General features: G+C 35.9%; 1 pseudogene; it reads right to left on the reverse strand.

Annotated features, from left to right (window-relative positions):
- The window catches only part of LOC101682344, a 46,024-nt pseudogene that overhangs the window by 15,668 nt on the left and 13,982 nt on the right, over positions 1-16,374 (reverse strand).

Below are 16,374 nucleotides of genomic sequence, written 5' to 3' on the forward strand. Positions count from 1 at the left end.
AAAAATAATGAATACTGTTATGCTGAAAATAAAAAATTTTAAAAAAGGTAAGATAATATAACTAAACTTGGTCAAGAAAGTCCCGATGTCATAACTCGAATGCCATGAGTTTGAGGTATGAATCACCACGTTTTCTCTTACAGCAATATTTCTATTGAGTAGTGAACTATTATTGCTAACATTTCTACCATAAGGCAGTTCTAGGGCTGGCCTCCTATTAATAGTGTCAAGCCAAGTTTGCTTCTGCTGCTTCTCCACCAGAAGTTTTGTACTGGTCTCTGCCAGCCTCTCACTAGTCCTGTTAAGATTACAAAACACAATGCTTAGTATTTCATTTCTCCCCAGATCATTCCTAAATTACTTGCATTTTTTAAAGTTTCCATAATAGTAAACAGAATGTGCCCTTAAATAGTGTTTTAACATGGTAAATGTGACAGAGCAGACCTACTATGTGTAATTATAGGTTTAAAACTGTTCTAAAGAAGTACATATATTTCTAGGGTTCCTAACTAACAAGAACTTCAAATTAAGGAGGGAAAGAAATGGCTATCAGTGATGGCCATGGCTTAACAAGTAATACCTGCTGCCTTCTGGAATGGTTGTACTTAAAAGATTCTTGGGGATGCCATGACACATATTTATATTTAGTAAACCAGTTTAGAGCTGCAAAAATAAACCATCCTGGGGGGTCTGGGTGGCTCAGTCAGTTAACCATCTGCCTTCAGCTCAGGTCAGGACCCCAGAGCCCTGGAATTGAGGCCCACACTGGGCTCCTTGCTCAGCAGGGAACCTGCTTCTCCCTCACCCTCTGCCTGCCACTCCCCTCTGCTTGTATTCACTTTCTCTCTCTCTCTCTCAAATAAATATATAAAATATTTAAAAGAAAATAAAAATTTAAAAAATCCCTCAAAGACATTTTTCAAGCATTGGCTTTCACCACTCTTGTACATTTCACACATTACCTCAGAGAAATTGAGCATTTGGCACTGAGGAATAATTTAGAGGAACAATTGCTCAGGGAGAAGTAGATGGCAGAGTTGTGATCAAAATGAACTAAAACAGCTCCAGAGGCAATTAGGTTATAACACAGATACCAGGGTACTGGAGGTGGAATCTGCCCTTTCTGTCTTGACCTTTTGGGTTAGAGATGTACTCTTCCAAAAATAAACTAACATCAATAAATCAATATTAATAAACTCATTTCTATTCAAGGTAATTCTGACAATTTTATAATAATATGCTGTCTAAATTATAAACCTTCAAACAATTAGCTTAAAGACTAGGAGATCAGATTAACTGAAAATATTCAAGGGAAAAAAATAAAATCATTTAAAACCAAAAAAAGAGAGAGATACAAACTGTCTTGGACTAACATTTCAACAGTAAGTTCATTTACAAACATCATTTTTCAAAATTATACTATTTAGTTGGCTTTCACTTACTACTGATCTCATGAATGTGGCTCCATAAAAATTAAGGTTTAGAGGCAAATTAATAAGCTAACTCTACTTTCTATGATTGTTTTAATTTACTTGTTCAGTTCATTTGTCAATGACGTTCAATGTGTTACTTCTTCTAGGTAGAGGTGCTTGTATCTGTTCAATTCTGTTTTAATAAGATCTTCTTGAGAACTTTCCATTTTGAATAATTCAAATTCCAGCTCTTTAATTCTGAGTTCCATTTGACTTCTTAGTGAAGCATTATTATTTTCTCTTAACTGAGCTAAGATTTCTTGAGATGCTACTTGTGTCTAAAGCAAATTAAAAGCATAGTTTTAAAATTGTTACAACCTGGATAACTACAGTATATTTCTTTTTTAAAATATTTTATTTATTTATTTGACAGAGAGAGATTACAAGTAGGCAGAGAGGCAGGCAGAGAGAGGAAGGGAAGCAGGCTCCCCGCTGAGCAGAGTCTGATGCGGGACTTGATCCCAGGACCCTGAGATCATGACCTGAGCCAAAGGCAGTGGCTTAACCCACTGAGCCACCCAGGCGCCCCTACAGTATATTTCTTTATTTTAGTTTTGTGTCAATGATTCAGAGAGCAATTTTTATTTATTTATTTTAAATATTTATTTATTTATTTTAAAAATTTTTTAAAACTTTTTCAACATAACAGTATTCATTATTTTTGCACCATACCCAGTGCTCCATGCAATCTGTGCCCTCTCCAATACCCACCACCTGGTTCCCCCAACCTCACACCCTCGCCCCTTCAAAACCCTCAGATTGTTTTTCAGAGTCCATAGACCAGAGAGCAATTTTTAAAGTGAAAAAAAAAAAAAGCTGAAATGTAAAATATTTATCATTAATGTGAAACTGAATTAAATGTGAATAATGTTCATTCTTATATTAGAACTCACGCAATCTGATAATTCATAGAATAATAAAATCATTTAAATTTTTAAAAAGTGAACAATACAACTTAAGAATAATCGAAGTACATGGGATAGCTGGTTGACTCACTCATTTGAGTGCCTGACTCTTGGTTTCTGCTCAGATAGTGATCTCAGGGTCCTGGGATAAAGCCCTGTGTCATACTCAGCATGAAGTATGCCTGGAATTTTCTCTCTACCTGTCCATTCCCCACTCGTGCTTTCCAAATAAATAATTAAAATATTTAATATAAAAAAATGAATAATCCAAGTATGGTACAATTATTTTTTTATGTAGGCATGCTCAGAATGTAGCCTAAACAAGCAACTGATGGTGCCACCCACGTACCCCATGGTAAAAAATTTTTAAAGGAAAAATTTTTTCTTTTCCTCTCAATAGCCTTGTTTTATACTAACTGGTCTTAAAAAATAAAATGACTTTCCACTGTGAACTATTCTGAAAGATCAGTTTAGTGAGAATAATGATGAAAACTGAAATTTTTAAAGGGAAGGAACAAATGCTTCCAGAAATTTACTAAATTGCTATAAAGGAAGTAGAGAAAAACTCTACACCACATGTAACCAAAAGGTAATTTGCAGTGAAATGAATTAAAGCATATTATAGATGAATAAATTAACCTGTAAAAACAGATCAACTTCTTTTAATTTTTCTGCTATGTTCAATCTTGTTCTTTCTTCAAGCTCCCGTTTATATTGTTCTATTTCACTATATTCTACCATGTTGACTTCTACACGACTTCTGAGATTTACTACTTATTGTTCCAACTTCTTTTTTTTCTTCTCTAGTTTTTCACATTTTGTCGGTATTTCTTTCATAGATGATAATTCCTAAGAACCTGGTTTTTTGAAAACACAGTTTCCAGTTTTGCTGTAAGATCAACCTGCATGAATAAAATAATACAGTTTGGAAGTAGATTGAAAATAGTCTAATGCAAAATTAAGACCCAATTTTTTTTTGAAGATTTTAAATCTCTGCACTAAACATGGGGCTTGAACTCAAACCCCAAGATCAAGACTCGCATACGTTACTGACTGTTCCAGCCAGGTGCTCAAATTTTAAAATAAATTCATTTTCAACAAAATGTTATCTATATTGTAGTGCAGTCTTGGAATGTGGAACTTCAAATAACTCAGAAAATTAAGAAAATTAAGAAATTAAGAAAATTAAGAAAAAATTGAAACCACTAGGAGTTGCTAAAATCTATCTCTGCTGTCATCCTCTTTGCCACACATCTGTATTTGATTTTTATACTTTTATTTTTCTACGATTGTTTCAGATTTTTCCTCCATAAAATAACTGTAAGTCACCTCTTAATAGAAAGTCTCTTAACCCTTCCCTCATCTTAACACTCCATAATTTTTAAAAAGATTTTATTTATTTACTTGAGAGGGAGAGAAAGCAAGATAGAGTGTAAGAGCAGGGAGAGGGAGAAGCAGACTCCCCACTGATCATGAAGCCCAGGATGGGGTTCAATCTCAGCATCCCAGGATCATTACCCAAGCAAAGGAACTTAACTGAGCCACCCAGGTGCCCTCGTACTCCATAATTTTTAAAGAAGTTTTAGGAATACCATATTGGCTTATGTAGGTCTGAGCCAATAAATGTTTACCAAAATAAGACCTTGAAAATAAGACTCTAATTAATGAATCTATAAATACTGATTCTAATGCCATCAGCCTTTTTCTGAATTACAAATGTTTTATGCTAATTTGAATTGCATTCTAAGGAGAAATGATTCACAGGGTTAAGAAATCACATCCCTCAGTAACAAAATTTAGTGGGGAAAAAAATTTAGTGAGATGATCCATATATTTTTGGACCAAAAAAAAAAAATTCCTTAAATCAACAGTGTTACAATCCTTTGTAACTTCCCATAAAATAAGAGAATATACTAAGCAATGAAAACAACCAAAAAACTTGCTGGAGTTTCAGTGATGCTGAGTTGGGAAGAACTCCTTTCCTTTAGATATGATTGGTAAGACAAGGTGAGTAGATGTGGTGGTTTATAAACTGACAACTGCTCCCATGACAATCCCTCTCCTTCATATGTGCTAGCCTTAGTAACTGGGTCCTAGTGAACAGAATATGGCAGAACTGCTGTGCAATTTTTTAAAAAAATATTTTATTTATTTATTTGACAGAGAGAGAGAGGGATTACAAGTAGGTAGAGAGGCAGGCAGAGAGGGTGAAGCAGGCTCCCTGTTCAGCAGAAAGCTCAATGTGGGGCTTGATCCCAGGACCCTGGGATCATGACCTGAGCTGAAGGCAGAGGCTTTAACCCACTGAGCCACCCAGGTGCCCCCTGCTGTGTGATTTTTAAGGCGAGGTTAGAAAATGTGATAGAGCTTCCATTTGACTTTCCTTTTCTAGGAAACCTCACCCTTAGAATCCAGCTGTTGTGGGAAAGTCCAGGCTACCTAGTGAGTCTTCATGGAAATATTCCAGCTGAGACTGCCCTAGCTAACATCCTAACCAAAAGCCAGCCTCAACAGCCAAACATGTGCATGAACAAGGTTTTAGATGATTCTAGTTCCCAGCTTCCAGTCATCCCACCTGATGGCAAATGAAGAAGAAATGAGTTGGCCTTACTCAGCCTTGTCCAAATATTTGTGAACAAGATAAATGCTGTTTTGGCCACTAGGTTTTGAGGTGGTTTATTATACGGCAATAAAATAACTGGCACAGATACTGATATGAAAAATGGGGTGCTACCATAAAAAAACCACCGAAAACTAAACCTTCTTTGAACCAGGAAGTGGGTGGAACCTGAAAGAAGATTAAGAGTGAGAAGTAGAGAAGAGCAAGAATGAAAACCAAAAGGGCTTCCAAGAGACTGTGAGTGGAAACCTGATGGCCCTTGAAGAGGCTTACAGCAAAGGTTTCTAGATAAGTGAAGAAAATGACACTAGAGGGAAAAGGAACTCTTGCCACAAACCACTTGGAAGTAAAACCGATAGGAGAGATAAGCTTAAAGAAAGACTATTCAATATGAAGGAACCAGGACTTACTGGGTTCATCTATCTATTCCTCATTCACAGCCTCTCCACATGCTGTATTGTCAAATAACGCTAAAATAAAGAAATGGCTTCTGGGTTAAAAGCAAATCCAGGAAGACATGGCCTATGGGTGAAGCCAAAACTATAAACCCTTTATTAAGACTTCAGAAGGATTTAAGTTGTGCCTCAAATTTCTTTAAGGATCTTAAGAGTATGAGAATTTTAAAGGCATTGTCAAATGAGAGCTTCACAGGAAACCTGAGGTGAAAACTTATCTCAAAAAGACCCAAGAGAATGGCTTTTCTAATGGCATGAAATCCAATCATATTCAAGGAAAACTAAAAAACTAAGAGAATTATAGTAGCAAAAACACTGTTTGCAGAGCTTGGACTAAAAGAGACCAAGATAGTACAAACTAAAAATAGGCCTTTGAGTCTTAGAAGTCCCATGAGGAGGAAGCAGGCTGAAAAAGCAGCTACAAATACAGGTCATTCATTACTAAAAAGACAGAACCAAGAGCTCAAAGAGTAAAGCAAACAGCCATGGAGAAGCATTCCCATGCAACTGAAGAACTGACAGCATGCTTCAGGGTGTGTTTCAAAGACGCTATGGACTAGTGTGCCTCCCATCTTCTTTCAGTGGGAGAGTCCTTAGCAGGTTACCAGAGTGTTCATTTTGAGTTCCTTAATTCCCGAGTGTTCAGATGGAGAGGACTTGCATTCAAGGGACTATACTTCAGGCACCTTATCCCTGCTGTACCTGATTAAGATGGCAAGATCTTGGACTCAAGCCTAAACCCAATGCCAGGAGAACTGAGATTTGTATGGGGGGGGAATGTGAGTGTATTTTTCATGTGGGAGGAATACAAAAAATTGTGGCTGGTGGGTAAATCATGCTGCTTTTTAAATGTGTCCATAGGCTTTAAAATATTCATTCCATTAAAAAAAAGACCATGGGCCTACCTTCGTGACTTTCTTCTAACAGAATATGGTGAATGTGATGCTCTGTGTATTCCAAGGCTAGGTTACAAAAGACAATAGACCTTCTGCCTTGCTATTCAGCTCAGGAAGCTTTCTTGGAATTTAGCCCCCCATCTTGTAAGAAAGTTCAGGCCACAAAGAGTCTAGGTGTGCCAGTGTAAGTGTTTAGGCTGCCTGCTTTAACTATAGTCCTAGGCAATAGCCAGCATCAGCAACACCAGATGTGAGTGAACACATCTTCAAACAGTTCCAGCCCCAAGCCTTTCAGCTGCCCCACCTGAAGCTAGGGGAAGAGAACAAGCTGTCCTAGCCACACTTTTCCTAACAGTAGATTTGTGAACAAAATAAATGTTATTTATTTAAGCCACTGAACTCTGGGGAGTTTGTTAAGAAAAAACAAAAAGATAAACAGAAAAATGGATGACAAAGCCATTAATAAGATACATAATTTATATAGCAGAAATTGGTCTCCTTAAAGTGGGAAGTAATAAATGTTAAGATTAATTTTTTTTAATTTTTAAAAAATTTATTCATTTGGGAGAGATACAGAGAGACAGAGCACAAGCAGGGGGAGAAACAGAGGGAGAGGGAGAAGCAGACTCCCTGCTGAGCTGGGAGCCTGACATGGGACTCCATCCCAGGACCCGGAGATCATGACCTGAGCTGAAGGCAGACACTTAACCATCTGAGCCACCCAGGTGCCCCTAAGATTAATTTATTAATGACAAACAGTGCTAATGAGAAGCAGCACATAACTAGAAGCAAGATCTAAGAAGTTTTTCTTTCCATTTTCCCCCACTTAGGATGTCATTACCTGTGCATTTTTTATATATGACCTTTATTATGTTGAAGTATGTTCCTTCTAAACCTACTTTGTTGAGGGTTTTTATCATGAATGGATGTTGTACTTTTTTATCATGAATGGATGTTGCACTTTGTCAAATGCTTTTTTTTTTAAGATTTTATTTATTTATTTGACAGAGAGAAATTACAAGTACACTGAGAGGCAGGCAGAGAGAGAGAGAAGGAAGCAGGCTCCCTGCTGAGCAGAGAGCCCAATGTGGGACTCGATCCCAGGACTCTGAGATCATGACCTGAGCCGAAGGCAGCGGCTTAACCCACTGAGCCACCCAGGCGCCCCCAAATGCTTTTTTTTTTTAAAGATTTTATTCATTTATTTGACAGACAGAGATCACAAGTAGACAGAGAGGCAGGCAGAGAGAGAGAAGGGGAAGCTGGCTCCCCGCTGAGCAGGGAGTCCGATGCGGGGCTAGACACCAGAATCATGACCAGAGCCGAAGGCAGAGGATTTAACTCACTGAGCCACCCAGGTATCCCTCAGATGCTTTTTCTACATCTTTTGAAATGATCAGATGGTTCTTCTCCTTTTATTAATTTGGTGTATCATAATGATTGATTTGCAGATATTAAAACACTGCCATAGCCTAGGAATAAATCCCATTTGATCATGGTGATGATTTTTTCAATGTATTGTTGGATTCAGTTTGCAAGTATTTTGTTGAGGATTTTTGCATCCATGTTCACCAAAGATACGGGCTTATAGTTCTTTTTGTGGTGTCTTTGTCTTGTTTTGGTATCAGGGTAATACTGGTCTCATAGAATGAATTTGGAGTTTTTCCTTCCTTTCTGTTTTTTGGAATAGCTTGAGAATAGGTACTATTTCTTTAAATGCTCTGTAGAATTTGCCTCTGGTCCTGGACTTGTGTTTGTTAATAGCTCTTTTATTAATGATTCAATTTCTTTGCTGGTTATCAGTCTGTTCAAATTTTCTATTCTTTGTTTCAGTTTTGGTAATTTTGTATGTTTCTAGGAATTTATCCATTTCTTCTACATTGTCCAAATTGTTGGCATATAGTTGTTCATAATATTCTTTTATAATTGTCTGCATTTCTGTGGTGTTGGTTGTTATTTCTCCTCTCTCATCTGTGATTTTATTTGGGTCCTTTTTCTTTTCTTTCTGATAACTCTGGCTAAAGTCTTATCAGTTTTATTAATTTTTTCAAAAAATCAGCTCCTGGTTTCATTGATCTCTCCTATTTTTGTCTTTTTAAAGTTTCTATAGTGTTTATTTCTGCTCTAATTTTTAAAAAGATTTATTTGAGAGAGAGAGTAGGGAGAGGGTCAAGTAGAGAGGGAGTGAGAGAATCCTCAAGTAGACTCCCCCCTGAGTACAGAGCCAGAAGCAGGGCTCAATCCCAGGACTCTGAGATCATGACCTGAAATCAAGTCTGCTTCTTAACCACCTGAGCTACCCAGGTACCCCTACTTCTGCTCTAATTTTTATTCTCTTTCCTTCTGCTGACTTTAGGCTTCATTTTTTGTTCTTTTTCTAGCTTCTTTAGGTGAAGGTTAGGTTGTAGATTTTTCTTGTTTCTTGAGGTAGGCCTGTATTGCTATATACTTCCCCTCTTAGAACAATTTTAACTGTATCTCAAAAGTTTGGGCAATTGTTTTTTCATTTTCATTTGCTTCCATGTATTTTTACATTTATTCTTTTATTTCCTCATTGGTCCATTCATTGTTTAGTAGAATGTTACTTAACCAACATGTATTTTTGGTCTTTCAGATTGTTTCTTGTGGCTGACTTTTAATTTAATAGTATTCTGATTAGAAAAGGTGCCTGGTATGACTTCAATCTTCTTGTATTTATTAAGACCAGGTTTGTGGGTATCATGGGGGGTGAGTATTGCATGGAGCAATAAATTTTGGAACACTGAAAAAAAAATAAAATTAGAGGAAAAAAAGGCTTGTTTTGTGGCCTAAAATGTGATCTGTTCTACAGAATGTTCCAGAATGTGTGTTCTGCTGTTTAAGGATGGAATATTTTGAATATATCTCTTTAGTTCATCTAGTCTAGTGCATCATATAAAGCCACTGTTTCCTTGTTGACTTTCTGGTCTGTCCATTGATGTAAGTGGTGTGTTAAAGTACCAACTATTGATTATTTCTATTCCTTCCTAAAATATCCAAATTGTACATTGTCTTCATGGATACTTTTGCAATTAGGAATAAAAGCAATGAATTTCATTTAAAACTTATATAATAAAGATAAAGTACCCTAGTATTATTGTATTATTATCAATTAGTTATTTTATGTTAGTCATTAATTGTTTTATGTATTTGGGTGATCCCATGTTGGGTGCATAAATATTTACAATTGATAGCTCTTCTTCTTGTCAGACTGTCCTCTTTATTATGATATAGTGCCCTTGTCTCTTACTACACTCTTTCTTTTAGACTCTATTTTGTGCAATATAAGTTTTACTATTCTGGCTTTCTTTTGATATCCATCTGCATGACACACGTTTTTTTCCATCCCCTGACTTTCAATCTGCAGGTGTCCTTATGACAAAAATAAAACCCTTGCAAGCAGCTTATAGATGGACCTTGTTTTTTATTCTTTTTTTTTTAATCCACTCTGACATCCTATGTCTTTTGATTGGAGCACTTACCCCATTTATATCCAAAGTAATTATTGATAGATATATATTTGTCATTTTACTACTTGCTTTGTGGTTGTTTCTGGAGATTTTCTCTGATCATTTTCTGTGTCTTCGAAGTTTTACTGGTTTTCTTTAGTGATATATTTGGATTTCTTTCTCCTCTTTGAGTGTTTATCAGTGGTTTTGTTTTCTTTTTATGGAGGGCACGAGTAGGGTGGGGAGAGGGAAAGAGAATCTTAAGCAGACTCCATGGTTGAAATAGAGTGCAGTGCAGGGCTCCATCTCACAACCCTGAGATTATGACCTGAGTTGAAATCAAGTCAGATGCTTAACCAACTAAGCCACCCAGGCACCATTATTAGTGGTAAGGGAAGATCATAAAATTTGATTGGACAATGACATAAGGATAGACATATAGATCAATGTATTAGAATTGACAATCTAAAAAGAAATTGCTATATTATGGTGAACTGACATTCAATGAGGGTATAAAACAATTGAATGGAATAAGAATAGTCTTTTCTTAACAAATGGCACTGGGACAAATGGATATCCACACGCAAAGTAATAAAATTAGACCTCTACCTTATAGCATATATACAACATTAACTCAAAACGTAAGAGCTAAAACTATAAAACTCTTAGAAAAAAACATAGGTATATCATTTGTGACTGGATTTGGCAACAGTTTCTTAGATATGACACTAAAAGACAAAAAAAGATTAAGTGTATTTCATCAAAATTAAAAACTTCTTTGCTTCAAATGTCACCATCAATAAAGTGAAAAGGCAAGCTACTGAATAGGAGAAAAGATTTGAAAATCTTATATCTGATAAGGGATCTGTATTTAGGATATACAAATAACTCTTACAATAATGAAAAGACAATCCAAGAAAGAAATGGGCCAAGTAATTGATTCAGTCCTTAAGGAAGATATAGAAATGGATAATAACACACATAAAAAGATGAGATGCTCAACATAATTAAGTTTTTGTGTTTTTTTTCTTTAACATTTTATTTATTTATTTGACAGACAGAGCGAACACAAGCAGGGGAAGCTGCAGAGGGAGGGGGAGAAGCAGGCCCTCTGCTGAGCAGGGAGCCTAATGCAGGGCTTGATGCTGGAGGCATCACAATTACAGACTTCAAGCTCTATGACAAAGCTGTCATCATCAAGACAGTATAGTACTGGCACAAAAACAGACACATAGATCAGTGAAATAGAATAGAGCACCCAGAAATGGACCCTCAAGTCTATGGTCAACTAATCTTCAACAAAGCAGGAAAGAATGTCCAATGGAAAAAAAGAGAGTCTCTTCAACAAATGGTGTTGGGAAAATTGGACAGCCACAAGCAGAAGGATGAACCTGGACCATCTTTTTATATCACACACAAAAATAGACTCCAAATGGATGTAAGACCTCAATGTGAGACAGGAATCCATCAAAATCCTTGAGAAGAACATAGGCAGCAATCTCTTTGACCTCAGCCACTTCTTCCTAGAAACATCCCCAAAGGCGAGGGAAGCAAGGGCAAAAATGAACTATTAGGAATTCATCAAGAGCAAAAGCTTTTGCACAGCAAAGGAAACAGTTAAAAAAAAAAAAAACAAAAGACAACTGACAGAATGAGAGAAGGTATTTGCAAATGACATATCAGATAAAGGGCTAGTATCCAAAATCTATAAAGAACTTATCATACTCAACACCCAAAGAACAAACAATCCAATCAGGAAATGGGCAGAAGACATGAACAGACATTTCTGCAAAGAAGACATCCAAATGGCCAACAGACAGATGAAAAAGTGCCCAACATCACTTGGCATCAGGAAATATAAATCAAAACTACACTGAGATACCATCTCACACTAGGTAGAATGGCTAAAATTAACAAGTGAGGAAACAGGTGTTGACAAGGATGCAAAGAAAGGGGAACCCTCCTACACTGTTGGTGGGAATGCAAGCTGGTGACAGCCACTCTGGAAAACAGCATGGAGGTTCCTCAAGAAATTGAAAATAGAGCTACCCTATGACCCAGCAACCGCACTACTGAGTATTTACCCTAAAGATACAAATGTTGGTATCTGAAGGGGCACGTGCACCCGAATGTTTATAGCAGCAATGTCCACAATAGCCAAACGATGGAAAGAACCTAGATGTCCATCAAGAGATGAATGGATAAAGAAGATGTGGTATATATACACAATGGAATATTATGCAGCCTTCAAAAGAAATGAAATCTTGCTATTTGCAATGATGTGGATGGAACTAGAGGGAGGGTATTATGCTGAGGGAAATAAGTCAAGACAGAGAAAGACAATTATGATAGAGCTCTCTGATATGAGGAATTTGAGAGGCAACGTGGGGGGTTTGGGGAGTAGGGAAAGAAAAAATGAAACAAGATGGGACTGGGGAGGGAGACAAACTCTTAATCTCAGGAAAAAACTGAGGGTTGCTGGAGGGGAGGGAGATGCGAGGTATGTGGTTGCTGGGTGATGAACATTGGGGAGGGTATACGCTATGCTGAGTGCTGTGAATTGTGTAAGACTGATGAATCACAGACCTGTACCCCTGAAAAAAAAGACTAAGAGAGGGTGAAATCAACCCAATTAACTGAGAGGATAAATTGTGATGGCAGGGAAATAAAAAGAGATGTCCAGACAATAACTAAATGAATGTTCACAGCAGCATTATTAATGGCCAAAAAGTGGAAACAACCCAAAGGTGCATCAAATGATGAATGAACAAGGGTTTTAGCCCACAATGAAGTACTGTTTGATAATAAGGAAAGAAGCACTGATATATGCTATGACACAGATGAACCCCAAAAACATTAAGCAAAGGAAGCTAGTCACAAAGGACCACACATTGTGTGATTCCCTATATATGAAATATTCAGAATGGGCAACTCTATAGAGGCAGGAAGTAGACTGGTGGTTGCCTGAACCTGGGGGAAAGGACTAAGGGCTGCTTTTCAGGGTAATTAAAATGTTCTACTTGATGGCAGTAATGGTTGCACAACTCTATCAATATACTCAGAAACATTGAACTACACATATTAAATGGGTGAATTGTATGGAATGTGTAATCTATCTCAATAAAGCTTAAAAAAAATCCAATGGCAAGGCCTAGATAATTTTCTTAATTCTCTCTTTTAGGTGCATGTAGTATACATGATCTAAATATTTCTGTGCATTTATTATATATTGAAAAGGAAAAGAAAATGAAGGAAATGCCTAAGTTCAACTGGTTTGTGAAATCACTTTTCTTTACAAGTTATCCTGAAATCAGTACAGATTCTGTATCCATTCAAAAAAGTGAAGATGAGAAATAAGGCAATTTTCTGAAACATTCCATTAAACATTATCTTCTGCTTTTACACAGCTTAGCTCATCATGGTAACAGAGATATCATTAAAAAACATTGTTTAGGGCACCTGGGTAGCTCAGTTGGTTAAGCATCCAACTCAGGATTTTAGCTTAGGTCATGATCTTATGGGTCATGGAATCAAGCCAACGTGGGGGGCTTTGTGCTGGGAAGGGGTCTACTTGAAATTCTCTCTGTCTCCCTTTGCCTCTCTGCCCCTCCTCCACCACAAATAAATAAATCTTTAAAAAATTTTTTAATAGGAAAAAAGTCTCAATTTTTGTGAGGAATGATGTGTAAGTTTCAACTTTCCTAAGGGTAACTACTATAAGAAAAAACAGTATAACACAAATAGCAGAATGAAAGTCAAATTTTAAGAAATAAGTACATTGTGAAGATACTAAAATTATACTAAATTAATTATAATGAAAATACAATTATAATGAAGTGGTCCATGGAAATAAGCATCCTAAAACACTTCACATTATTTAACCAACTACAGATTAACTTGACATGTTACATTTCATACATACCTGATTCCTAATCTGAGCCAGTGTTTTCTTTAAGTCCTGTACCTCATCTTCTAAATTCATACCACAACGTGATGTCACCTCCAGTGAAACCTCTGACATAGATTGTGTTTTTAGGGTATCGGCCATTTCTTCTTGAAGTTGTCTCACAGCTACCTAATAAGACATTTTTGTTACTGGTTTTAAAAATCATCTTACTACTAAATTATGTTAACAATATATAACTTTAACCTATGTTCTTGGAAAATTTCACTATAAACATTAATTCATCTCCTTTTCCTAACATGTACACATTATGGCTGTTAAATGAATTTGGTTAAAGACACAAAAAGATGTTATCCTGCCTAGTCAGTATTATGTTACTTAGATAATTAATTCAGCCCCACTATCCATTCCTTGTGGATGAATTTTCCCAAAGCTTCCCAATCTCCTGAAGTCTCAAAAAGAAATGAATATATAGGTGGAACTAACATTGGTAAATTCTACATTATGAAATGTTTTCCCTCTTTTTTATTAGAGGCTTCAATTAATGTCAGATTTCCTCACATATTCAATCCTCTGCTCAAATCCTTTTAATAGATAACTATCTCAGAACATAAGTGAAGTCATTCTAATGGCCTTCAAGATCCTAGATAACCTGGCTTTCACCTCTCTCCCTGACCTCCATTCCTGCTACACAAGAATCCTGCCACCCCTTATTAATCTGAAAATGAAGATCCAATGCCCAATTAATAAATTACAGAGATACAATTCTCTTTGTGTTGTACAAACTTATGCCCACAAGATAGTAATTGAGCTTTGAAATGAGCAAATTATTTGTAAAATTGCTTAAAAAGTTATAAATAGCAGTGGGAAGATTAAATCAAATATAGTTTTGCTAAAGCTCACCATAGTTGTCCCAAATTATTATTTAATGAAAAGTAAGTCCCTTCAAAGGATTAAAAGGTCATAAGAACACATGATTTCAGATTAAAAATTCAAATTTATATAAATAAGAATAAAATTATACCAACCTAAAATGTGTAAAAAGCTATCATAAATATAGCTTGCATAAATATATAAATGTATAAAAGTATATATGTATATACATATATTTATACTTATGTATATATGTATAAAAAGTACTGAGATACTGTACTTTTTATTCAGTTCATTTGGGAAATCTGGAGCTAACTGTCAAGTTAATCCACTTAATTGAATCTCAATTTTAAAATACTCGTTTTAGTATTTTGAGCATTTTCCACTTATCTGTTTGTCATGGTATCAAAATGTAATGACAAGGATTAAAATTATCATTTTAGCAGTATAAGATTAAATTATTAATATCAGCCTACTATCTATTAACAATTTATAACTTAACTTCTTAAACTTTCATAGAAGACAGAACAATTTTATTCAAATTAAAGCACCTCTCAAGTCTAATTTTTATTGGCTGGATACAAGTTATGCTGACTTACAGTCTATATATTTATTATATTCAAGTACATTCAAAATTCAGCTATAATCATTTAGGTCATGATCTCGGGGTCATGAGGTGGAGTTCTCCAATGTGGAGCCCTCCTGGGATTCTGTCTCCCTCTACCTCTGCCCCATTCCCATTCATGTGCAGATGCATTCTTTCTCTCTAAAATAATAATAACAACTCTCTAAAATAATAATAACAACAACAATAACCCATAATCAAATATTGCTTTGAATTTTCTCAGGAAGCTTGAAAAATATTTATCTTTCTGGATACTTACTTCTCTTTCTACTTTCTCCTTTTAATACTCATAAATTCTTTCTTTTAAAAGATTATGTTCATTGATTAACTCTTCTTGCTCTTTCTTGCTTGCTTCTATTACAAGAGCTTGCTTTTGATGTTCAGCTTGAAGGTTTTTTTTATAATATCTTGAAACTGTTCTTGGATATTAATTACTACCTTTTCTTTACTGGAAGCTTTGTTGTGAGCATCATCTAGTTGCTGTTGAAGCAACATATTTTCACTTTGTAGTTGAGATAATCTCTCCTTTAAGGATTCCTGCTTCTCAATGTATTTACTTGCTTTATCTTGTGCACTTTGATAAGCATGTTCAATTTCCTTTTTCTGACACTGTGTTTGACTTCGGTCTCTTTGTACACGTTCTAAAACCAAAGTCTTTTCTCTGAGAGCATCTCTTGTGCAATGGAGCTCAGTTTCCAGAGTATTAAATTTACTTTCAGCTTCAGAAAGGTTATGAGAAAGAAGTTCATCATCTTCTTTTAGGTTAGACACATCAAAATTCAGTTTGTCCTGTACACAAAACCATTTGCCTTTTCCTCCCTGGAAAGCAAGTTCTAGGTCTCTTTTTGACACCAGACTTTGGTCATAATCCTGTATAGCAGCAGCTAGTCTAGCACGGTATGATTCAACTTTTTCGTCCAGTCTTTCTTTGTTTTGCTTTTCATTCTCCAGGTTAGACTTTAGCACTGTGTTCTCAATGGTCAGAGCTTCATTTGTCCACTGTGTTGGAGTATTGTTTTTGTTAATCTTTCCTCATTCAGTTTTAAGGTCTTTTGAAGATGGACATGCTTTTCTTTTAAAATGTCCATGTCTTTTCAACATTCGGGTGCATGTGCCCCTTTGGATCACTACATTTGTATCTTTAGGGTAAATACCCA

The sequence above is a fragment of the Mustela putorius genome, unplaced genomic scaffold, assembly GCF_011764305.1.
Source record: "Mustela putorius furo isolate JIRA1106 unplaced genomic scaffold, ASM1176430v1.1 tig00003988_pilon_pilon_pilon, whole genome shotgun sequence".
NCBI classification, from domain to species: domain Eukaryota; kingdom Metazoa; phylum Chordata; class Mammalia; order Carnivora; family Mustelidae; genus Mustela; species Mustela putorius.